The 23372-nt window shown below is 35.9% G+C and overlaps 1 protein-coding gene across 7 annotated transcripts in view; it reads left to right on the top strand.

Moving 5' to 3' along the window:
- Positions 1 to 23372, top strand: part of LOC138696326 (fibronectin type III domain-containing protein 5) — a 1093145-nt gene that overhangs the window by 880871 nt on the left and 188902 nt on the right. For all 7 annotated transcript variants that reach the window (XR_011331357.1, XM_069821140.1, XM_069821143.1 and 4 more), the window contains one exon: positions 14283 to 14392. The gene's annotated coding sequence lies outside the window, so the exon portion shown is untranslated. The remainder of the gene's footprint in view (positions 1 to 14282; positions 14393 to 23372) is intronic.

Here is a 23372-nt window from a genome sequence, read left to right as displayed (position 1 = left end):
AAGGTACACTATGCTAAAGGTACAACAGTCTCTCCTACTTTTATCGCAGGCAGTACCGTGTCAGCAAGTTCAACGGGGTCTGTACATACTCAGTAGAAAATCGCTTTGCGTGCAAATTCTTCTCAAGCTGGAGACGTTTTGTATTTCCTATTTGACATAGATGCATTACATTCACCTTGTCATAAAATTTTTCCTGGATTTTCTCGAAATCAATGCCCAAATGAAAAATAAGCTTAAGCTCTGGAGCGTAACACTATTATTAAAATGCAATATTAAATTGAACGCCCTGTGTACCTACCACGACAGGTGGTAAGTGAAACCACGCCGTGTGATACGAATTCAAAATCCGGTTTGAATGCTGGAATTGAAGTGGTGACTACGTAGCGCCAGTCCATTAGCTGGCGTTGTATGCGGTGAGGCATTACGTGGAGAAATGTAGCGAACCACGACGACGGGAGGGGGGGGGGTTTGTCTCAAAACCGGGTTTACAGAGCAGAGCAGACAAACGTCGTTACCGTACGAAGAATATGAACGAGGCGAGAGATAGGATTTACTGAAAAAGACGTGGAGAGATGGATAGATAGATAAATAGATAGAGAGATGTGTAGGTACGTTAGCACAGAGTCAAAAGAAAGACGGAAAAAAAAGAAAAAGAAAATAAAGTTTAAATGAAACACACAAGAATTAAATTTATGAATAAGAGAACGAATAAAAGAAGAGAGAGAGAGAGAGAGAGAGAGAGAGAGAGAGAGAGGAGCTAAATAAAAAATTAAATGAATGAGATAATTATTCACTCCAGTTTTAAATTGAAAGTCTGTTGTCCTTGCTTCGTACTAGTTAATTATAGTTCGGAGATGATATTTATTTGAAGAGTAGAACATGAAGATGGAATTACTAATGAAGAAAACGGTTGTATTTCGGAGGGATTACGGTCTTTGCCTCTAATATAGTGAGGATCGCGCAAGTGTAGTTCCTAAAAGTCTAATTTGGCCGTCTCTTCAGTGTTACCAACTAATACCAGTTATCACCAGATAGGGAAAAAATCACAATGCTACTTACTGAAATAATAATAATAATAATAATAATAATAATAATAATAATAATAATAATAATAATAAAATATATAATAATAATAATAATAATAATAATAATGATGATATAACAATACTGTAATTAACAATAACTACGTCTTACTTATTTACTACATCTCGCCTTTATGTTTCGAGGTGTTTTCTACATGATTCAATAATTGAATATCCCCTGGAATAAGGATCTAAGTATATAGGGAAACCATGAGCCATATATCCTTATTCCGGGGTAGTATGTATTTATTTATTTACACTGCAAGTGGGTAAGCACTCGGTGGCAGTGGTATATACAATATTAACAATACACAATAAAATGATAAGCAATACACAATAAAATCTACAATACACAATACAATGTACAACACATATACAATTTTATACACAATACAATAAGAATACACAATACAATTTAATACAATAACAATAAAACATAAAATAAAATACCTAATTTTACAACACAACCTACATAATTATGTATAGGTCCTACATAAGTTTCAATAGTCTTTCACTTTACTCTCATCTCATTCCCTGTAGTGGCACTATGACGCATTTCACTGATACTTTAGCACACATTTCACTGACACTCTGTAACACATTTCACTGACACTATAGAATACATTTCATTGACGCTATAAATTATCACTGATCGGAACTGTTCACTGCACTGTAAAACCATGAAATAGTATATTTTCCTTCTGGAATTCTCGCATATTATGCTGGTAATTAAGATTAGTACGATCTACCTATTAAATTTTTTTTGTCGGGCAACATGAAATTCATTGCTTTAACTACACAGTGTACGATTCACGAGACCTAACCTGAAAATGTAGTTCGATCACGTGAAATGATTAGTACGAATTCCGAAAACACAACACCCCCAGCTTACTTAAAATACTTTCAAGCATTTTCTTTCTTGGAGAAGTCGCTACCATGCTATTTTCTCTCTTGGACATTTTAATAAAAATCTAAACACGAAAGGATTTCATTAAAATATCAATATATTTACATGCATATTTCATACGAAGTACAGTAAGTTATTTCTTATATAATTACACTTACTTGAATATAGAGTTGAATTGGAATCACAACTCACCAGAACTGAATTGTGCATTGATATTAGACCTTATATTAATACCGGTGTTACTAATTAATTATTAATTCACAAGCCTAGGTACTTGCATTTTCATCAGTTTACTTTACTGCAAATCGAAGTTATTGATGCCAACATAACAGTTTAAAAATAACTGCCAGTTGTAGTATTTGTCAGTAGCCGACCCGAAATTCGAAACGAAGTTGGTAAAAGAAAATTCAACCTGAGAGCAAGAAAATTACTATAATCCACTAGCATATGTAGTAATAGGGGGAAAATGGTTAGGTTTCACCCTTAGGGTATTAAGTAAGCTGACCCGGACTGTACTTCAAGGATATTGACGATATCGATATCCTAGAAACATTGAAATGACCCATCCTAACGTTTGATATAGAAAATAGTCCTCATCATGATTGACTCATATTGCCTTGTGCTGTACTAGTTTGTGTCACCTTAAGTCACGCCCCAACAGCAGATAAACAGAGAATACAACGAAAGCGAGGTTATAATTAATACCAGACAGTTCAACTCCCTGAGCGCAGTCTGTGTAATAATGCGTAATTTTACAGAGACACGGCATAAAAACGTCCCCACAGGGTCAAATATCGAACACAGTCGTGACCTTGAACCAGGAGCAGATACTGTTGCTGCAGAGCGACGTTCAACACATCATTTTGCGTCGTGCCAACAACGATCGAACCGAAAACCAATAGTTTGTGAGTGCCCATTTCGAAGACAGCATGTCAGGCTGTTAACCTCCTTCCTTTCCTTTGTATAATCGATCCTTGTACAACCTCTCGAAGCTTGCTTACTACTGTAATTCTAACAGCTCTCTTTATGGGAGGAAATTATATTTAAAAAATATGTATGTGTGTAGGCCTATTTGGTTACTAGAGATGAACAAAACTAACTGTCGCTCTCGCTCGCTGTGTTCGTTGCATTTGTCTTTCGAGTCTCGTCTCGTCATTCTCGTGCGATTCGAGTCTCGCTCATCATTCTCGAAATAGCATTTAGTTGGCGTGGAAAGATTTCGTAACTTTGAATGACATAGTACTTCATTGAAATAAATAACATTATAGATGTTTAAATGAGATAAAAAGACAAAACAGAACAGTATTTTAGTTATCAAAATGTTTTGGTTCTATTATATGATATTACCATGGTTATATAAATAGAAAAAAAACAATTCTCAAATAAATTTGCATTTCTAAGAAACATAAAACATAACTTTAATATTTTTTACTTGAGATTGCACACTTGATCTCAAACATATGAAAATAAAATTCCTGGCCTTTTAATAAAAGCCTTGTAATTAAATAAAGAAAAGACTGGGGAACTGATTATTATACACTGAAAGGTAGAGATGATGTTTCAAATAGGCTATTTGATTGTTTATACATATAATTATAACAGTTGCCAAAGAAGATAAAAGTTCAGTCAGGTATAAACAACTGTGGCTATTCAAGGCTGCTTGACGTTCGGGACTTCGGGAATGATAAATCTCGGCGTCTCGAAACATTCACAAGCAGTTTTTAGGTCAACGACGCGACGTGTAGAACATTTTCGTGCGGATGTTCGGCTTTGCGGGCGCTTTAGTCTTGCTTTCTCGATCGTTGTTCATCTCTGTTGCTTACTTACAAATAGCTTGCAAGGAACCCGCAGGTTCATTGACGCTCTCAAATAAGCCCGCCTTCGGTCCCTATCCTGAGCAAGATTAACTCAGTCCTTACTATCATATCCCACCTCCCTTAAATAGATTTTAATATTTTCCTTCCATTGGCCTAATCAACATTTCTCAGCTTTTTCATGAGATTTAAGCACAGTTTTCGATCGTGTATCGCATTTCGCGCACTGTTACAAAAAGGTAAAGTGTAAATATATTTTTGTATGTTGGGCCATTTGTTCGCTGAGCGCCTCATTTATCTTGCATCTAATTTATCACTTTAATATATCTTTATTTGATCTATAAACAGATAGAAAAATGAACATATAAATATAATAAAGCAAAAACAGAATGGAGGCGTGCATAAGAAATTGTTCACGTGTAAACCTAAGATCTCACGAAATCAACTGAGGTCTTCCGAAGGGACTTTGCGTTTGGCAGCCGCTTATTTTTGTCTAAGATGATACATAAAATATACATACATACATACATACATACATACATACATACATACATACATACATACATACATACATACATACATACATACATACATACATACATATATACATACACACAATTTGCTACTTTATTTTATATTGTCCTTATATTATGTAACTGATCTTGACTATTTGTAATTTTCTACTATATTTTATGTAATTTCTAACGTATTTTCTTTTGTGTTGTTTTATAATTTATCACATAATTTTGTATTTAATTCATTATTGAAACCTGGTTGAAGGAAGAGAAGGCCTTATGGCCTTAACTCTGCCAGGCAAAATAAAACATACTTACATACATACATACATACATACATACATACATACATACATACATACATACATACATACATACATACATACATACATAATTTTCTACTTTATTTTATATTGTCCTTACATTATGTAACTGATCTTGACTATTTGTAATTTTCGACTATATTTTATGTAATTTCTAAGGCATCTTCTTTTGTGTTGTATTATAATCTATCACATAATTTTGTATTTCATGTAGGCCTATATTATTGAAACCTAGTTGAGTGGAAGAGAACGCCTTATGGCCTTAACTCTGCCAGGCAAAATAAAACTACTACTACTACTACTACTACTACTACTACTACTACTACTACTACTACTACTACTACTACTACTACTACTACTACTACTACTACTACTACTACTACTACTACTACTACTATTACTACTACATACATGCACACATACATACACACAATAGAAACATAAAATAACGTCAATTTACTGTGAAATCAGATTTACAGATATTCCTTCGCCTACCTTTGCGTCAATCCCTGGGAACTGACGTAGGCAGTAAGCCAGATACACGAGAAATAGTAGAACATCGGCTAAATGGCTATTGATTTCCTGTCAGAAACTTTCTTTTGTTGCACGCACATTATTCTTCACTCAGTATTTTGTTACTCTAATGTTAAACTAGCTCTTGACGTGTGTATTCGAAATGCCTAACCTTAAAAACTGAGCGTTACCTTACGCACCGGTCCGTAGTACATCTGGTGACATCGAAGGCGGACATTGGCCTAGTCAACCGGAATACGAGATCACTCACAGTCGGGAGAGAGGTGATTAACCTACCAAGACAAGATAGTGTCTTAACCTCAGCTGAAGCAGGAAGGAGCTCTGGATTACTATGGTCGCTGAACCAGTTTAAAATCCAAACGATAGCCGAGTTGTATCTGTGACGGACAAAGTCAATGTTTCTGAAGGTTTTTCTCGGAGTTCTCCAGCGTTTCCCTCTTCATTCCACCAACAATCTCCATAATTTTCCTTTCATTATCTCTGTTTCAAAGAAAAGGGCACATACTTGCGTTTTTTCGGCATTACATCGTCCATTCACTGTGACAGGTGCTTCTCGTGACTTGTCCAAAGGTGGTGAATAGCAGTAGTGATAGATTCTACGATTCCTTTGCAAGGCCACATGATCGCGTACATTATAATTAATTCTCCTTCCATTTCCCCCTTCTTTCATTGCGGTATCGCGTCATTCCACATTCTCCTTCCTTTGTCTAATTATTGAATAGAGCGTACTCATCCTGCATGTCAAATTCAAATTCAAATTTATTCATAATTTATATCTGAAATGGTACATTTGAATAGATACCCGAAATGAGCATGGGCTCGTGCTGTGGTACAGTGCAGTAGAATCTACATAAATTTTACAGACATCAATAATAATGTTGATGATAGAAATAATAGTAACAACAACAATAATAATAATAATAATAATAATAATAATAATAATAATAATAATCATAATCATAATAATAATCATAATCATAATAATAATTATTATAGTAATAATAATAATAGTAATAGTAATAATAATAATATAATTACAGTGACGGAGATAATACAAAGATAGTAATAAAAAATAATTCATTAATAATAATAATCATAATAAAACAAATATTAATAATAATAAAATAATAACTAAGACTGATAAAATAAAAAATAAAACCACTTAGCAAGAGTTAACACAACTTATATAAGCATATAATAACCAGACAAAAAACGAACTCGAAAATCAATAAAAAAGTTCGTTGTATCGCAGACGACTGCAACCGCCGTATTGATATTGTGTTATGCATTATTGGAGGAGGGGGAGCCGAAGGTCTACATCCTAACGTTCTCTTCGAATCTTCTCATACAATCATGGGAAGTTAATGCTGAAAAACAAAGTGTCTACGAGTCAAACTGTTCGTTATTACCAGGATAAATACAAATAATACTGAAATATATTAATCAAGTTTCAGTTATAGATCTCCCTTTGGTGCAAGAGGTATCATATCAAAATATTTTATGAATAGCGGGGAAAATATAAATTTTAGGAACTCTCTAGTGACAGAAATAGTGACAAGTACAATCAAGTGTATCTGTAGCGATGCTAAGAAATCATTTATGTGGAAACATATACTGATCTATTTATATTTATTACAACGTTTTATCTAATAGCTAATGTGATAGTATTTATTTAATCCTTAAATTAATTCTTACCTAACCTAAAAATGACTTACCAAGAATAAGTGTGCTACAAGCAATCCGAAGGATTTCATAAGTCCCTTGCCACTTTTTGCGGGGTTTCAACTTCTTACACGCACTTACTTGCTTCTACAGAAATATTTAAACGAGAAGGCATGATGAAATAAATACATTTTCTTTATGTAAAAAATATTTTGGCCATAAGTTACAATTATTTTGACATGCAAATTTGGCAGATGCCATTGCCGTTTGGAGTTGCGTAACGAATAGCAACACAATTATTAATAATTAATTCACTAACAACATGCATTACAAAACCGTCTTCTTTATAAACTGAAGTCATATATGGAACGATTATTACGATGATAATTTGGAATATAGACTACGAAATGCGCTAATATCTTAAAATCAAATTTTAACATAGATTTTCAACCGGAACAGATTTCATCTAGGAAATATGTCCGCACGTTATTTGAATGGCTCAGTGCCTGAATTGTCTAAACCATATTTACGCTGAAAAAATGTTATTGAAGTCTAAACTTAGACGTCGTTTGTTAAATTTATGTGCTCTCAATTGGAAATTATTTCTCATTTACCATCATCTAATATTTATCTATTACACGTACTTTGACACACATCGTCGTTGTTCCTGCAATAACTTCTAGGTGACATATTTATCGATTTTCAGATTTTTGCTCTATTAAATAACTTAAATAGTGATACAGCAAATAATAAAATCTCCTATATGTAATTATATTTCTTTCTTTCGAAAATGTAATAATTCACAATCTCCTATGTACCACTGCCATGGAATGAATAAATATGTTTTCTCTTCCTACTAAAAAATTTTATATTTTGCACATAGGAGTTATTGCAGGAACAACGACGACATATTATAAATTATAAATTACAAATTACAGTCATTTTATGCAGAAATTAGAGGCTTAAAAATCTGTGGGTTAGACAACTCTGGCACACTCTGTTATCCATTGTCCTCAAAAACTTGACTCGAGCAACTGCGGTATCACCCCAGTTCCACTAAAGATTTCTTCCGCTACTGCATTTCTTACACATCAATCCTATATACTTCAATATTCTGTACGTAGACTAAGTACTGTACGTTAAGTACGATGATGGACATTTGCATTGTATAGCTTCAGTGATTTCATATTTTGTGTGTACAGTTCTGAAGATTGCTTAACCTTTACACACTCTCGATTTTCTTGTCTCACTAAATTCAGTTCTTAGGAAAATATTTGGGGCTAAGAGAGATGAAGTTACAGGGGAATGGAGAAAGTTAAGCCTTGGTTTTTCTGAACCGACGCATGCGAGATACGAGATGCGAGGCCCGCCTCGCACAAATCTGGACTGCCCGAGAGATAGTGAGTGGTTTCTATGGCTGCGAGGTGCGAGGTCTGCGCTCCTCGCAGTTATAGAAACCACTATCTCTCGTATAGTCCGGATTTGTGCGAGGCGGGCATCGCAACTCGCATACGTCGGTTCAGAAAAACCAAGGTTCAACACATAGCAGAACTGCACGCAATGTATTTTTTCACCTGACATAATTAGGAACATTAAATCCAGACGTTTTGAGATAGGCAGGGCATGTAACACGTATGGGCGAATCCAGAAATGCATATAGAGTGTTAGTTGAGAGACCTGAGGGAAGAAAACCTTTGGGGAGGCCGAGACGTAGACTGGAGGATAATATTAAAATGGATTTGAGGGAGGTGGGATATGATGATAGAGATCGGATTAATCTTGCACAGGATAGGGACCGATGGCGGGCTTATGTGAGGGCGGCAGTGAACCTGCGGGTTCCTTAAAAGCCATTTGTAAGTAAGAATAGAGGTACAAGGAGAGAATAAGAGGAGAAGGTTGGCAATAAGAGAAGGGGAGAGGAAATAAGAAAAGGATAAAAATAATGAGAAGAGAATATGGATAAGAGAAGGAGAGAGGAATATGGGAGAGTGACAGAAAACAATATGATAGGAAAGGAGAATAGGGTTGAAAGGATGGAAATAAATGGAAAATAACTGCGGAAAACGAAAAAATTAGTGGGGATTAGACGGAGGAGAAGGAAATACTGGGAGAAGAAGAGGGGAATAGTGTCAGATCCAGAGGAGAATATGGGTGCAAAGGAGAATGGGTGATGAAGTGGTGGAAAATGGTGGGAGAAAGAGAGCGTAAACAGGTGTTTCAGAGGGTATAGACGGATTATATAATCCGAGTCAGCTTACTTCATAGCCTGAGGATGATACCTAATTATTTTCCCCCATCACTGCATATGCTAGTGGATTGTGGTGATTGTCTAGTTTGCAGGTTGAATTTTCTTTTGCCAACTTCGTATCGAATTTCGATACTGATAGATACTACAAATTGTAATGATTTTGTAACTGGTACATTGGCAGCTGAGACAAATATCGACAATATTTGTCGGTACTGAAGTTCCATGAAATTAAAATTATACTAGATTTCTGAGCCGGTTACTGGAAGCTAGTGAAATTTGAACATACTAATAAATTAATTAATATCAGTATTAATATTAATACATAATACTTGTTCTATGTATTGCGTTGTCATTATAATTCAGGACTATAGACAGGTAAATTTTCGGAGTTAGTACTAATAATTACATGTGGTCAAACAAAATACATTTTTAGGTTAGGTCTCGTGAGTCAATTGCTTAGTCAAACCAATGAATTTCGTATTGCCAGACAAAATACTTGACATGTCTTTTCCTTTCTCGTATAGTTTGCCTACGAAAATATGTTACAAATTATTGAATTATATTAGAATAACCTTCCAACGTAAAGTACGGTAAGTAAATAAGTCATTTAGTACGTAGGATCGTGTGATATCTGGTAACAGTTGGCAACACTGACAAGACGGCAATATTTGCTGTTTAGGAACTGTTCTTATGTGACCCTCACATTACTCAGCGCATTTCGAACTGGTGGATCAAGGTCACGTACAAACGTACAAACCACGCACGAGTCACTGTACTGAAAACTGTGAACTGAATCACGGGTAATTCCGGTTGTCCCAGTTGAATTTAGTTGAGGATAATGAGGTAAGCACGCAGCCCACTGCTTTACCTTGATCCGTCAGTTCGAAATGCGCTGAGTATAGTGGTAAATAGTGGAGAATATGGGGAGAAGATAGGGAGAATAGTGGAGGAAGGAAATGGACGTAATAGAAAAAGAAGAAGAGAGTAGGAGAGAAGAGAGGATTAAAGGGGAAAAAATGAAATAATAAGGGAGGATATTGAGATAGGGTAAGAAAAGTGGGGATAAAGAATAAAATGTAGGTTGGAGAAGAAAGAAACGTTTAAGGAAAGAGCAATTAGTTGACGAAACGTAGAAATAGAGAGATGGAGGAGCAAAGACGGGTTAAAATGTAAAAGGAGTCCAAAGGGAGACAAATCACAACAAAATAATATTTAATTTTAATAGAACATTCGTAATAACGGAAGAGTTAAAGCTGAAAATTACGTGTTACATATACGAGTACCTACTGTATGTATATACCTATGCCTATGTAGAAACAGACGGTCATGCAATGCCAACATTTGCGTTAAATCTTCATAATAACGTAGACAATTACGCCGGAGCTGAACTGTGTACAACTTTGGTAGTAACTTTCCAAAAAGAATGTATAATTCCCTGACCCTGCTCACGGGAGTTGCCGGATCAGCGATAGAAAGCTGGCATGTCTGTCACAGCAGATTAGAGGGACTAAAAGAGTATAAAGTTGTATTTGATGGGGTATGCAGCACGAAACGGTAATGCTGAGCCGAATAACTGTCGCTATCAAATGACTTTAATGCGATCCTTTGAAGCAGCAGCGGAGTCTGTCGTAACGCCGCCTGGTCACGACTCACTTCGCGATCAGAAAGCTCTGCTATCATATACTGTAGTTGCATGCATGTTGCAGGGGCTCAGACAGTCAACTGAAGGCTTTTCAACAAACAAAACCAGATTTGATCAAAGTGAGGACCTGTGAGATAAACCACTGCTATGTTTTCAATTGCTAGGCAGCGTTAGTTCATTTTTCATTTATTATTTACTTTCATTTTACATAGAATCTGGAGCACTCATCTCCCAAGATACATTTGTGACTTCACTCCCTTTTTGCTGACGATCTGCTGATCATCCAAAATAATAGACACTTGTATTTCCCTATTTTGACTATGCTGACATTTTACTGACGTCTCCAGCGACAACAAAATGAAACTTCAACGCGCTCATAATTTGCGTGTACGTTTTGTAAGCAATGTTCGTAAATATGATCATATTACCCCATCCCTGGAAGCAATAGGTTGGCTTAAACTAGATAAGAAAAGAAATTTACATTCACTTCTCTTTCTCTTCGAAATCTTGAACTCTTCTATTCCTTCGTACCTGTCGTCTCGCTTCACCTGCCTTTCTTCCCACCATAATCTGAACACACGCTCTCGTCACGAAACAATACTAACAATACCATCCCATCGCACCTCCTCATACTCATCCTCTTTCACAATAGCCCTGCCAAGACTCTGGAATTCGCTACCTGCTAGCATCAGGGACTGTCGAAATAAAATTGAATTCAAACGCAAACTTACTAGGCATTTGGTCAGTAATTGATTTCTTGTAAATAGTTTCCTTAATCTATCACAAAATATTTCAATATCCAGTAATTTCATCACTATACAATTTTTTTTATTCTAGGTTTAATTTTTAATTCAGTAAATATAAAATATTCTTTGTTTTTCTATGATAAATTATCTAGCTTTCATTAGTCAGGTATTCTTTTCGTACTTTGATTTTTATTGTAATTGTAATTGTAAATTTAATACTAATTGTAATTTTATTTGCCAATTGTAATTGTATGTAATTTTATTCTTCATATTATAGTTGGAATCTCCTGGTAGAGGGGCAGAGAAGGCCTGACGGGCTTATCTCTACCAGGTTAAATAAATAAATACTACTAATACTACTACTAATGAAGATGCTATTCAAATATCGATTTTTTTAACTTTATTTGCTCTGCAAAGTAACGTACTCGTATATACAATGAACATATCAATAACAAAAACGAAAATTATGGTATTTTGTAGGAAGGCACCAATAAGAATAAGAATAATACCAATAAACGACAGAACAATGATATTAGTTATAATTATGATAACGATATTAATAATACAATATAAAGGGTGGTACTAGAAATAATTCCCAGAGCTACTTAATTGTAATACATTTTATTTTTTCAACCCACTTACATTAAAAACGTTCAAAATATTCCCCTTGAAGTGTTATGACTGCTTCCCAACGTTGTGGTAGCTGTGTCCTGCAATGTTCGAACATGAGAGAGGCAACCAATACATTTAAAACTTCGTCTTATTTCATATGAAAAATTAATCGCAAGATATGTGCTAAAATTCTTAAGGGCTTAAAACATGAGTGTAGGACAGCGAATTTGTGTATAATAAGATGAAACAAACACGACAGGCCTCAATCTTTCTTCTGTTTGTCCAATTTTACTTCCGTTAATTCTCTCGTCCGTTCATTCTTTCGACTGTTCACTCTTCCATTCACACTCTCTTCCGTTCATTCTGTTGTCGGTTCCATCTTTCTTCTTCCATTCTCTCATCTGTTCAATCTTTCTCCCATTAATTCTCTTGTCCGTTTATTTTCTTTGTTCAGTCTTTCTTTCGTTCATTCTTTCGCTTTATCTTTTCTTCCGTTCATTTTGTTGTCGATTCAATCTCCCTTCCGTTCATCCTCTCGTTTGTTCAGCCTTTCTTACGTTCATACACTCGCTAGTTCATTATTTCTCCCGTTTATTTTCTCGTCTGTTCAATGTTTCATTCGTTCATTCTTTATCTTTCGTCCGTTTATTCTCTTGTCTGTTCAATCTTTCAACCGTTTATTCTCTCATCTGTTCAATCTTTCATCCGTTCATTCTCTATATTTCGTCCGTTTATTCTCTCGTCGGTTTCATCTTTCTTCAGTTCATTCTCTCATCTGTTCAATCTGTCTCTCTTCCGTTTATTTTCATTGTTCAATCTTTCTTCCGTTCATTCTTTCGTCTGTTATATTTTTTCTACCGTTCATTTTGTCGTCGATTCAATTTTTCTTCCGTTCATTCTCTCCTCTGTTCAATCTTTCTTCCGTTCATACACTCGCTAGTTCAGTATTTCTTCCGTTTATTTTCTCGTCTGTTCAATCTATCATTCATTCATTCTCTGTCTTTCGTCCGTTTATTCTCTCGTCTGTTCAATCTTTTATCTGTTCATTCTCTTTCTTTCGCCCGCTCATTCTCTCGACTGTTTAATCTTTCATCCGTTCATTTCGTATCTTTCGTCTATTTATTCTCTCGTCTGTTCAATCTTTCATCCGTTCATTCTCTATATTTCGTCCGTTTTTTCTCTCGTCGGTTTCATCTTTCTTCCGTTCATTCTCTCATCTGTTCAATCTGTCTTCCTTTAATTCTCTTGTCCGTTTTTTCATTCTTCAATCTTTCTTCTGTTCATTCTTTCGTCTGTTATATCTTTTCTTCCGTTCATTTTGTCGTCGATTCAATCTTTCTCCCGTTCATTCTCCTGTTTGTTCAGTCTTTCTTCCGTTCATGCACTCGCTAGTTCAGTATTTCTTCCGTTTATTCTCTGTCTGTTCAATCTTTCATTCGTTCATTCTCTGACTTTCGTCCGTTTATTCTCTCGTCTGTTCAATATTTTATCCGTTCATTTCTCTCGTCTGTTCAATCTTTCATCCGTTCATTTTCTACATTTCGTCCGTTTATTTTCTCGTCTGTTCAATCTTTCTTCCGTTCATTCTCTCATTTGTTCAATCTGTCTTCCGTTAATTCTCTTGTCCGTTTATTTTCATTGTTCAATCTTTCTTCTGTTCATTCTTTCGTCTGTTATATATTTTCTTCCGTTCATTTTGTCGTCGATTCAATCTTTCTTCCGTTCATTCTCTCGTCTGTTCAATCTTTCGTCCTTTCATTCCGTTTCTTCATCAGTTCATTATTTTTCATACATTGATTCTCTGATATGTTCAGTTTTTCGTCCTTTCATTCCCTTTTTCTTAATTCTTTCGTCCGTTTATTCTCTTGCCTATTCATACTGCATAACGCCGACACGGGATTGGGTAATGTTACTGTAATAATTTATTATGATAATTACTATTGGAAAGGATAATGACAGTAGAATTATGGAGAGGAGACGAGAGAATCCCAACAAGAATCCTCAGGAATCTTGACTTTGTCCACCAGAAATACGAATCCGCCATCACCAAAATTCGAATCAGGATCTGTAGTCATCGCAAGCTAATACCCTACCAACACATCTACCAAGGCAAATATTTTCAATGCATAGATATGGACATAATTTATGTCTTCTCTCATTGGTGGGACTAATGGTAATTTATTTTGTTTACTTTCAGGTTAATCTTCTTAGATGAAAATGTTACCAGTCGCTGAAGATACGCCAACTCACATGAGGCGCATTGGTCCGCTCGTGCGTTACATCTGAATACCTCCCGGACTCTGAAAGGTCTGTACATCAACTTCCAACATACAGAAACAATAGAAACCGTTGCTAGTATTTAATACTTTAATAGGATTACTAATTTCTTGTTTTGCTTGCTTGCTACGAACAAGTCTTTTTGCTTTCCATGAAGTGTATCGAGGCTTTTATATTCCTGTTGCATAATAAAGATGAAACTTCAAGGTTTGATTGCTTTGTGTTTAAAACGCCTCTTCAAATATGGTTACTTGTATTAAATCTGCAAACTATAAGAGTTATTTCTTAAGTACTTGAATTCGTTTCCAACTTTTTAAGTATAAAGTACAGTAAAGAATGCTTGAAAGAAGTACTTTCTCTTCGGATGATGTTAAGTACGAAGAAACAAGCGTTTCTTCGAAAATCGTCTTAGTCGTGCCACAGATTAAATCGACGTGACGTATTCTCGATTAAATAAAAAAAAATGTTGGTCAACACAATTCTCCCTTTGTCTTCCCATATTTCTCCTATCATTAGATCTACTATACGGCGAAAATATATTTGACTATCTACCATGCTGCTTTTCAGTATATAATTCGTCGATTTGATTGGCACTTGTTTCATTTTTTAATATAAATTATTTATGTATATATGTTGGAAGTGAAATAACCCTGCAAATTGGAAAGACGATAGGATACACTTAAATGAATAGAAAACCTATATTACGTTTTGTGATTAAATGCACGGTTAATTAGAGAATTAAGTTGGAAGTTTCAGTAGTCTGGCAATATTGCCGCTAACACAGTCGTCTGTCTTCTCCTAATAAAGATATAAGAGGTCAAGAACTCAGATCTGTCTCTCTACGGCAGCGGTGGCGCAAATGTAATCGTGCGCCGAGCCACTGTGTAACCTGCAACGTGCATAGCACCTATGGAGGGAGGCGGACACCCGAAGGGGAAGTGAAGCAACTGTCTGACTTATTAACGGATTTTCATTTTCCTTACTTCAAGCACTTAAATATAAATTTATACAGTACAAGGCTACAAACTAATGTTTAGTACGTGTAACGAAGAAAGAAATGAACAATATCACAACCTAAAATTAACTGTCTTCAGAATGTCTCTGCGACAGAGTTTCAAAATCAGGAATTATGTCACTTACTGCCAGTCGTAGTTGATCACGAAGGTATTTGTCTGTCAGTCGTGATCTAAATTTGGTTTTTACTATTTTAATTGTTGAAAATAATTTTTCACAAACGTAAGTTGTAGCGAACATGGCTTCAACAGAGCAAGCGAAAGAACGAAGCTTCGGATATTTAATTTTTGGCAAATATTTGAAAGTTCAACATTCTAGTCCTTACATCTAGCTTTCATTTGACATCACATAGTAAATCAGAGAGTTCAAATTGGAGAGCTAACCGCATTATTCGTACATCTGCTGAAAAAGGGTCGACGTACAGAGATGATGATGATGATGATGATGATGATGATGATGATGATGATGATGACGACGACAATAACACTTAACCTTTTAATGTTTCATCAGTAACATGTAGTATAATGCCGTTTTATGTTATACAACTGTTTTCCTCGTAATAGTTGTGAAGTCCACACCTGTGGAGTAACGGTCAGCGCGTCTGGCTGCGAAACCAAGTGGCCCGGGTTCGAATCCCGGTCGGGGCAAGTTACCTGGTTGAGGTTTTTTCCGGGGTTTTCCCTCAACCCAATACAAGCAAATGCTGGGTAACTTTCGGTGCTGGACCCCGGACTCATTTCACCGGCATTATCACCTTCATATCATTCAGACGCTAAATAACCTAGATGTTGATACAGCGTCGTAAAATAACCCAATAAAAAATAATTGTGAACAAATCATACATTTAATATTCTCATCATATTGACAGCAAAAAAATGCGTCCTCCCATCCTACTTGGAACTTTCGTACATGGTTTCGAGCGAGACATATGCACTCGCAGGTCAGAGACAAATACAAATGGAACGGAGTTTGACTCCAGTGAGTGAGAGGGTGGGGGTTGGCGGAGGTTAGAAACAAAGCGAAATGCACAGCTATCACTGCGAGCCACAATGTCTCGCGAGTCACGTTCTCGCCACGGCTGCTCTACGCGAATACGCGAACCTCTCTCGCTCGCATCATTCAGTGGCTTGAAATTAATTATTTTTAAATTAAATTTACACGAAAACTGTTCACGTTATTGAAATATATTTTATTTATTTATTTTGTTTATTTATTTATTCTGGTGTAGTTGTCAGATGGATAAGTAATTCTTTATTCAATTTTGTATCGATATGGACAAAAATCACAATCTTACTCGCAATAGTTACCGAATAAGAGGGTGTTAAACATTTGTGTAAAAACTTCTTTTTTTCTGAGAAAACTGTGAACTTTCCACCAATATGGCATTACACTCTTTTTCTTTTACTTACAACATGAGTTATTCGTTCTGAAAATTTGCCTTCAGTGACTTGTCTGGTTTCGATACTAGACGCCTCGTATCTTGATTAAAATTGTTCAGAATTTACCCACGTAAGTAGGCTAGGCAACCGTATTTCCTGGGACAGTCCCGATTTCGACCATTGTGTCCCGCGTTCCGAAATAATTTGCACACGCATCAAAGTGTCTCGATTCCATGGCATATTAGGCATTTACAGCTGATTTTCATTTCTATCATATTGTTAGATTTAGACTGGATTGGAAGATATTTCCGAATAGTCTCATACAGACATGCTTTCAGTATGTGACGAAACGAAAAAATGACTCTAGTACGCATGTTCAAGGCAGAAATTTAATTCTCGTTGATGTGTCAACAGAGTAACGGGTGCAATAATCATAACACACAAGTTAGGGCAGCTTTGATCACAGCCTACAGGATACTTACCGAATCATCTATCCTCTATGCTCATCTTATGTACTTTGACTTTAGTTTAGTGCCATTCAGTATTATGTCCACATTGTTCCACTTGATGCGTCATTCATTGGTTTTGGCGGAAAAGTGGAAAATAATAAAATTTATGCGACCACTTCTACGATAGATATAGATATCAACGACGACAACAACAAAGATTTGTAAAATACCGCAACCTCTCAAGTGTGGTAAGATGTAATGGCTCTATTGATAACTCACGTAAACGTCTATGTGTTTTCCGAGAAGAGTAGCTGAAATCTTTTGTGTACGTAGGTTAAGTTAGTTCTGGTTAGGTTAAGTTAGGTTAGTTTATATTGGGTTAGTAATTACATGAATATGTTGGGTTCCTAGTTTCCAACGAGTTAACATTTCTTTTATAAGGAATTTATATTGTTTTTCAACTTGTTTTGTGGTGAATTTGGTAAGTTTTTGTAATTTTTTTTACATATGAATCGAGGTGGTTCTGTTGATAGGTGGAAATAATTAGTACAATAAAATTGTCAGTAACGCTTGTGTTCCTAATTTTTACTTACTAAAGTTGGCAAGCCTATACCTAAGGACGCACTATGCATGACAATTGTTTCCTGTTTAGCACATGTAGTTCCTTAGATCTGCTTTTGCTAGGTTCCTCCAAAAATATATCTTGAATATTTACATCCATTGACAGATTTCCAATACCCAATATGTTTCCTGGTCTCTGACTGTCTACTTTATTGGACCGACAGTTTCACAGTGCCTTCCTTGGACAGACAATCTGCTCTACCATTAGTCTTGACACTTCTGCGTCCCGGCAACTTCAACATTTTAACTGAACTGCGCTCGGTCAATATCATAAGGTGCTCCAAGCTCTACCAGACCAGCTTAGATTTGACTTCAGGATATCTTTGCCGAAGAGCCTTGCTCTCAGTGCGTCATGGGAGGTGGGCTACAGCTCATCTGTGTGATTATTATGATTGTTAATGGAGCAATGGTGGAATTCCGGTAGGATAAACGGGAGAACCTCGCGAAGGCCTACAACGAAGCTCCGTCTTTGTTCATTACAAATTCCGCGCGAACCCATCGCAATTCGAACCCAGGTTATCAGTTTGAAAAAACGACGCTCTAGCATGTCTACTAAAGGTGTGCCATGTGTCCGAAATAACAAACTGTCAAGTCAGGAGTATTTAATCAAAGTAATAGACAGTCATGGCGACATCTGAATATAATGTAATGTAGGTACGCCGTGGTTCAAAATGACATTAATACTTTCATATTATTATTATTGCTGTCATTATTATTATTATTATTATTATTATTATTATTATTATTATTAATGAGAAATTAACATGGTGCAGGTAATTTGATAGCCAAACTCTATAAGTAAAAACCTAGGCCTAACTCACAGCATTTTGAATGAAATAGCCATTAGTGCACTCGAAGGATCGATTCAGATATTGAGAAATCACTTTAAATGGGAGTGATAATGGAAATATCAAGTTATCTTAACCGACGGCTATTGGTTGATTTAGATATCAGTGTCAGTTAATCCGTAGCTATTATTTTTCTCCTTGTTTAAGGGGTTAGGTACAGCTTAAAGCACTAAAATTTTTGGAAATATTCAACATTTTTTTCTCCATTACTGTATCTTGTACAATATTGAAAATTGGTATGTGTAAAACACTGTCCTTCTGCTATATGAAAAAAAAATTACGATTAAAAAAAATTATGTATATATTTTTTCAAAATTCAAAATGGCGGCAGTTTACTGTGCAGTTATGAAGCGTTTTCCTCATAACTCATAAACTTGTTTCATGTTCTCTCTCTTTTATTTTATTGCTGAAACTCATGTTTACAATATCATGCTCTCTCAACTACATTCCTTAATAAATAATATTTCTTTTTATTTTGTGTTAGAAGAAAATACTGATATTTGACCATTTTTTAAATGAATTTATTTTTTATCAGACAATCTATCAAAGGCAGAGAAATGATCTTGCATCATATTGTAGATATGACATGCATAAATACACACAAAATATTTCATCACAGAATGTTGGTTAGTTTTTTAGTTATGTGGGAAACGCTTCATCACTGCACAGTGAACTGAATTTTGAAAAATAAAATGTAAATATATTTTTTTTTAAATCGTAAAAATATTTTTTCATATAGCAGAAAGACAGTGTTTTACACATACTAATTTTCATTATTGTACAAGATACAGTTATAGAGGAAAAAAATTTTGTATATTTCCAAAATTTTACTGCTATAAGGTGTATCTAACCCCTTAACTGAAAATGAGCATGTACACTACTTAGGTGTAAATTTTTCTGACGTTTTATATATTCGATTCCTTAACCGTTTCAAATGTAATCTTTTTACCTTTTAGGTGTGTTTTCCAAATTATATACAGTATAATACGCTTTGTGAAACCCGGCAAACTTTTCATAAAGAAAGCTTAATTAATTTTATAAATTTTGGAAGACTATTTCTGTTACCATAGGAGACATTATTGACAAATGACAACTCCACAACACATATATATTTTTGGCGTTTTGCAGCTTGCGAACACAAACTTAGTAACATTGATACAAAGGCTGTTTCGTATATATTTCCAAATTGACCATCTCCTGCATCATTGAATCGGACTTACTACCGCTACCGCCGCTGATCTGGTCTAGCGTCTTTGGCCTCCAGGTCACCAGACTTGACACTGTATGATGTGAGGGATGCAGTTTACATAATATGGCCTTCACTATTGCCATTGAATAAGCAAGACATGTGATCATTGTGGTGATTTCATCTATTAACGCAGATGTTGAAAGAGTATGGGAAGAATCTGACTATCGTGTCGATGTATGTCGTGTAACAAGGAGTTTTCATATTGAATGTTTATAGCATGTCAGTAAAAATTTTGAGAGTTTCTTAAATGATATGTACCAAGTTAATGTACCACTAGTACTTAGTAACAGTCGTATGAAAGTGTTAACTATAATTTTGAGATACGGTGCACTAATGAGTAATAGTTATTGAAGTATTCAATTGTAGTTAACTCAGTTAAGGTAACTGCACCGAAAGCTGACACTGATCCAAACCCTGACACTTTCAGTTTCAATGTGTCGTAATAAGATTACATGTAGTCAGAAACAGAATTTCTGAAGTTGTTCTAACTTCCTGTTATCTTGGCAACATCGCACAGTACTCTCCTGGAAATACACCTAAATTCAACAAGATGGATGCTGCATAAAGTAGACTGTTGTATCATTTTGCATGGAATAGCCATTATTGTTAAGCAAAGCGGTAAACGTGCACATACACTTATTCTAATCATAGATGCCAATTTTATGTGGAATTTTAAGTTGTTATTAATACAGAATATGTAAAATTGTATGCAGAAGATAGTAAGAACATGGTTTGTTTGAAAACGAAGATAGAATAACCTGTCACAGGGGTGTCAGCCATTGGTACTCTTAATTTTACTGATGTTCCAGTGTTTGACACAATGTGTCAGGCTTTGGTGAAATAAAAAAATTAACATTTAAATTAGCTTTTTGTTCATATTATTCCAGAAACGTTGCAAGAACCTGGTATTTAAATCTACTGGCAATAGGAAGTTCTGTACCAAAAGCTGACAGGGTGTGTCAACTATGAGAGCAGTTTCAAAAATTTTGTTCCTAAGGCTGACAGAATTTTTTGTCACCCAAGTAATAATTTTAAATCGCCTGTTCCAACAAATTCTTTCCTTGTATTCTTCTCTCTGAAGTCTTTAAACTTTTATCATATTCATTAAAACACATTTAATTTTTTTTTTTTGTATCTGTACCGGTGTTTCATATTAAAATTTTAATAATTGTGGTTTTCATTAATTTTGTTCCTGTCATATGAATATTTTTGTCACGTGAGATTCAGTGCTATTAAAAAATACCTTTTCTTGTTCATATTGAAGTTAAAAAATCTCTATTTTCACTGAAATCACTTCGTTTTATTATGGTAATTGTAAGGAATGTTTAATTAGAATACTTTGTTCTTCTTATAGATTCCTAATTTAGCTAAGGGTTCACTATGCCTCCACCATGTCCTTCAAAGGAAAGATAGATAGTAATTATTGAAGATGAAGCTACAAGAATTGCCAGGACAGAGATGATAATGACAGTGATACCCCAGGCCCAAGTCAGTAAAATGAAAATGAAAAATGTTTTTCTCCGCAGAGGAATTTTATTTCTCAAAGTAATCTTCACCAGTGTTTAGGCACTTATCCCACCTGCTCACCAGATTTGTGATACCTTGATCATAAAAGTCTTCTTTCACTGCTGGTGGCACCACTGCTGCACGTCATCGACAGTAGCAAACCGGCACCCTTCCAGGTCACTTTTGAGCTTGCTTAAAATCTGGAAGACGCAAGGTGACAAGTCCGGGCTGTAAGAGGTTTGTTCTAGCACCTCTCAGCACAGGTCTCGAATGGTGTCCATGGTGTGCCGAACTGTGTGTGGTCGCGCAATGTCGTGTAACAAAATGACACCTTCACGCAAACGTCCAGGTCGCTTGTTTTTGACGGCACGACGCAATTCAGTATGGAGGATTTCGGAGTATCGAGCGCAGGTAACAGATTCTTCTCTCTCCATGAAGTGGCAGAGTAATAGACCCTCTGAGTCAGAGAACAGCATGAGCATCACCTTGCCTGCGGTTGTGAAATTTCTGAATTTTTTAGGCGTGGTGATATGCCGTGCTTCCACTGCATAATGTGTCGCTTGCTCTGCGGTTCGTAGTTGCACCATGTTACATTCCACGGTCACAATACGCTCCAAGAAAGCCTCCACCTCCTGTTCATAACGCATCAGATGTTGCAAACTAAGTCCCATTCGGTGTTATTTCTGCTCATTTGTGAGCCATTTTGGACCCACTTTGCGCGCAGTTTATGGTATTTCAATCTGTCGTGGATTTTTGAATATGCAAATCCATGACTGGTATTCAGGTTCTGAGCCGCTTCGTGCACTGTACACCTCCGATCAGCCCGGATGAGATTGTCTGCTGCAACAACATTTTCTTCCGTGATGACTGTGTGGGACTGGCCAGGCGCGGGTCGTCCTCCAGTGATGTTCGCCCTTGTTGGTATCGCTTTGTCCACTCATACACTCGGGCGCACAACATCCAATTGTCCACGTACACCTTCTTCATAGGGCGACGAATTTCAATTGGTGAAACGCCTTCGGCGGCTATAAACTGCACCACATTATGCTGCGATAACTTGGACGCTCCCGTTACTGTGAACGTCATCTTCGTCTTGCTGCCACGCATCACTCCCTGCGCATGCAGGTTGGCCAACCTCAGACAAAACAGCTCTCAATCAGTAGTATCAACTCCAAAACTTTCCCCCATGACGGCGCGTAACCTAATTGTTGGCAGCCGATTTCTCGTTTTCATTTGATTGACCCTCGTAATATTTTAGATTATTTTAATGAAAATTCAGGACACACTTCTGGCAGTCTATCTCAGGCTCAAGTAATATTTCAAATAATCTTTCAGGATACAAAGAACAAGAAGGATATACAGTAAGTGGTTCTGGTCAAACAATTCCTTTTCCCTTAAAAAATACACACGTTAGGCATCAGAAAACAAGCACACCTAACAAAAGAATTAAGAGAAGGTTATATTAGTTGCGATTTCTGATGAGTGGAAAAAATAGCATGCAAAGAATACAGAAGAGGTTTGTATAGAAAAATAAAAGGAAAAAAGACGAAAGAAAAGTAAGAAAACAAGGAGACAAGGGAACAGAAAAAGGTGCTACCAAATAGAGAAGGAAAGGGACATCTTCTGAAGAATCATCTCATTCTTCTATTGATGTGTTGCTAGAACCCGAAGAAGGAGATGACTGGGGTGTAGAGAAGTCAACTATCTTTCGTAACATTATTTCAATGATGGTAAAAGTAAATGATTATGTAATTCTACAATACGAAGAATAATTCTTCCGGGTTTTGTATTAAATACAAACGAAAACACAGCTTATGCTAAAGCAGTGTTAATGAGTAGCAGTGGATGGAAATGGCCACGAATAGAGGACAAACTATGGTATAACTCAAAAGATATCCTCGGAAAATCAGTCTTCCAAAATATGACAATGAGAAACAAATATAT

This window comes from Periplaneta americana, chromosome 1 (assembly GCF_040183065.1).
Source record: "Periplaneta americana isolate PAMFEO1 chromosome 1, P.americana_PAMFEO1_priV1, whole genome shotgun sequence".
NCBI classification, from domain to species: domain Eukaryota; kingdom Metazoa; phylum Arthropoda; class Insecta; order Blattodea; family Blattidae; genus Periplaneta; species Periplaneta americana.
The sequence above is the reverse complement of the archived record's forward strand: the minus strand, read 5'-3'. Positions and strand labels throughout refer to the sequence as shown.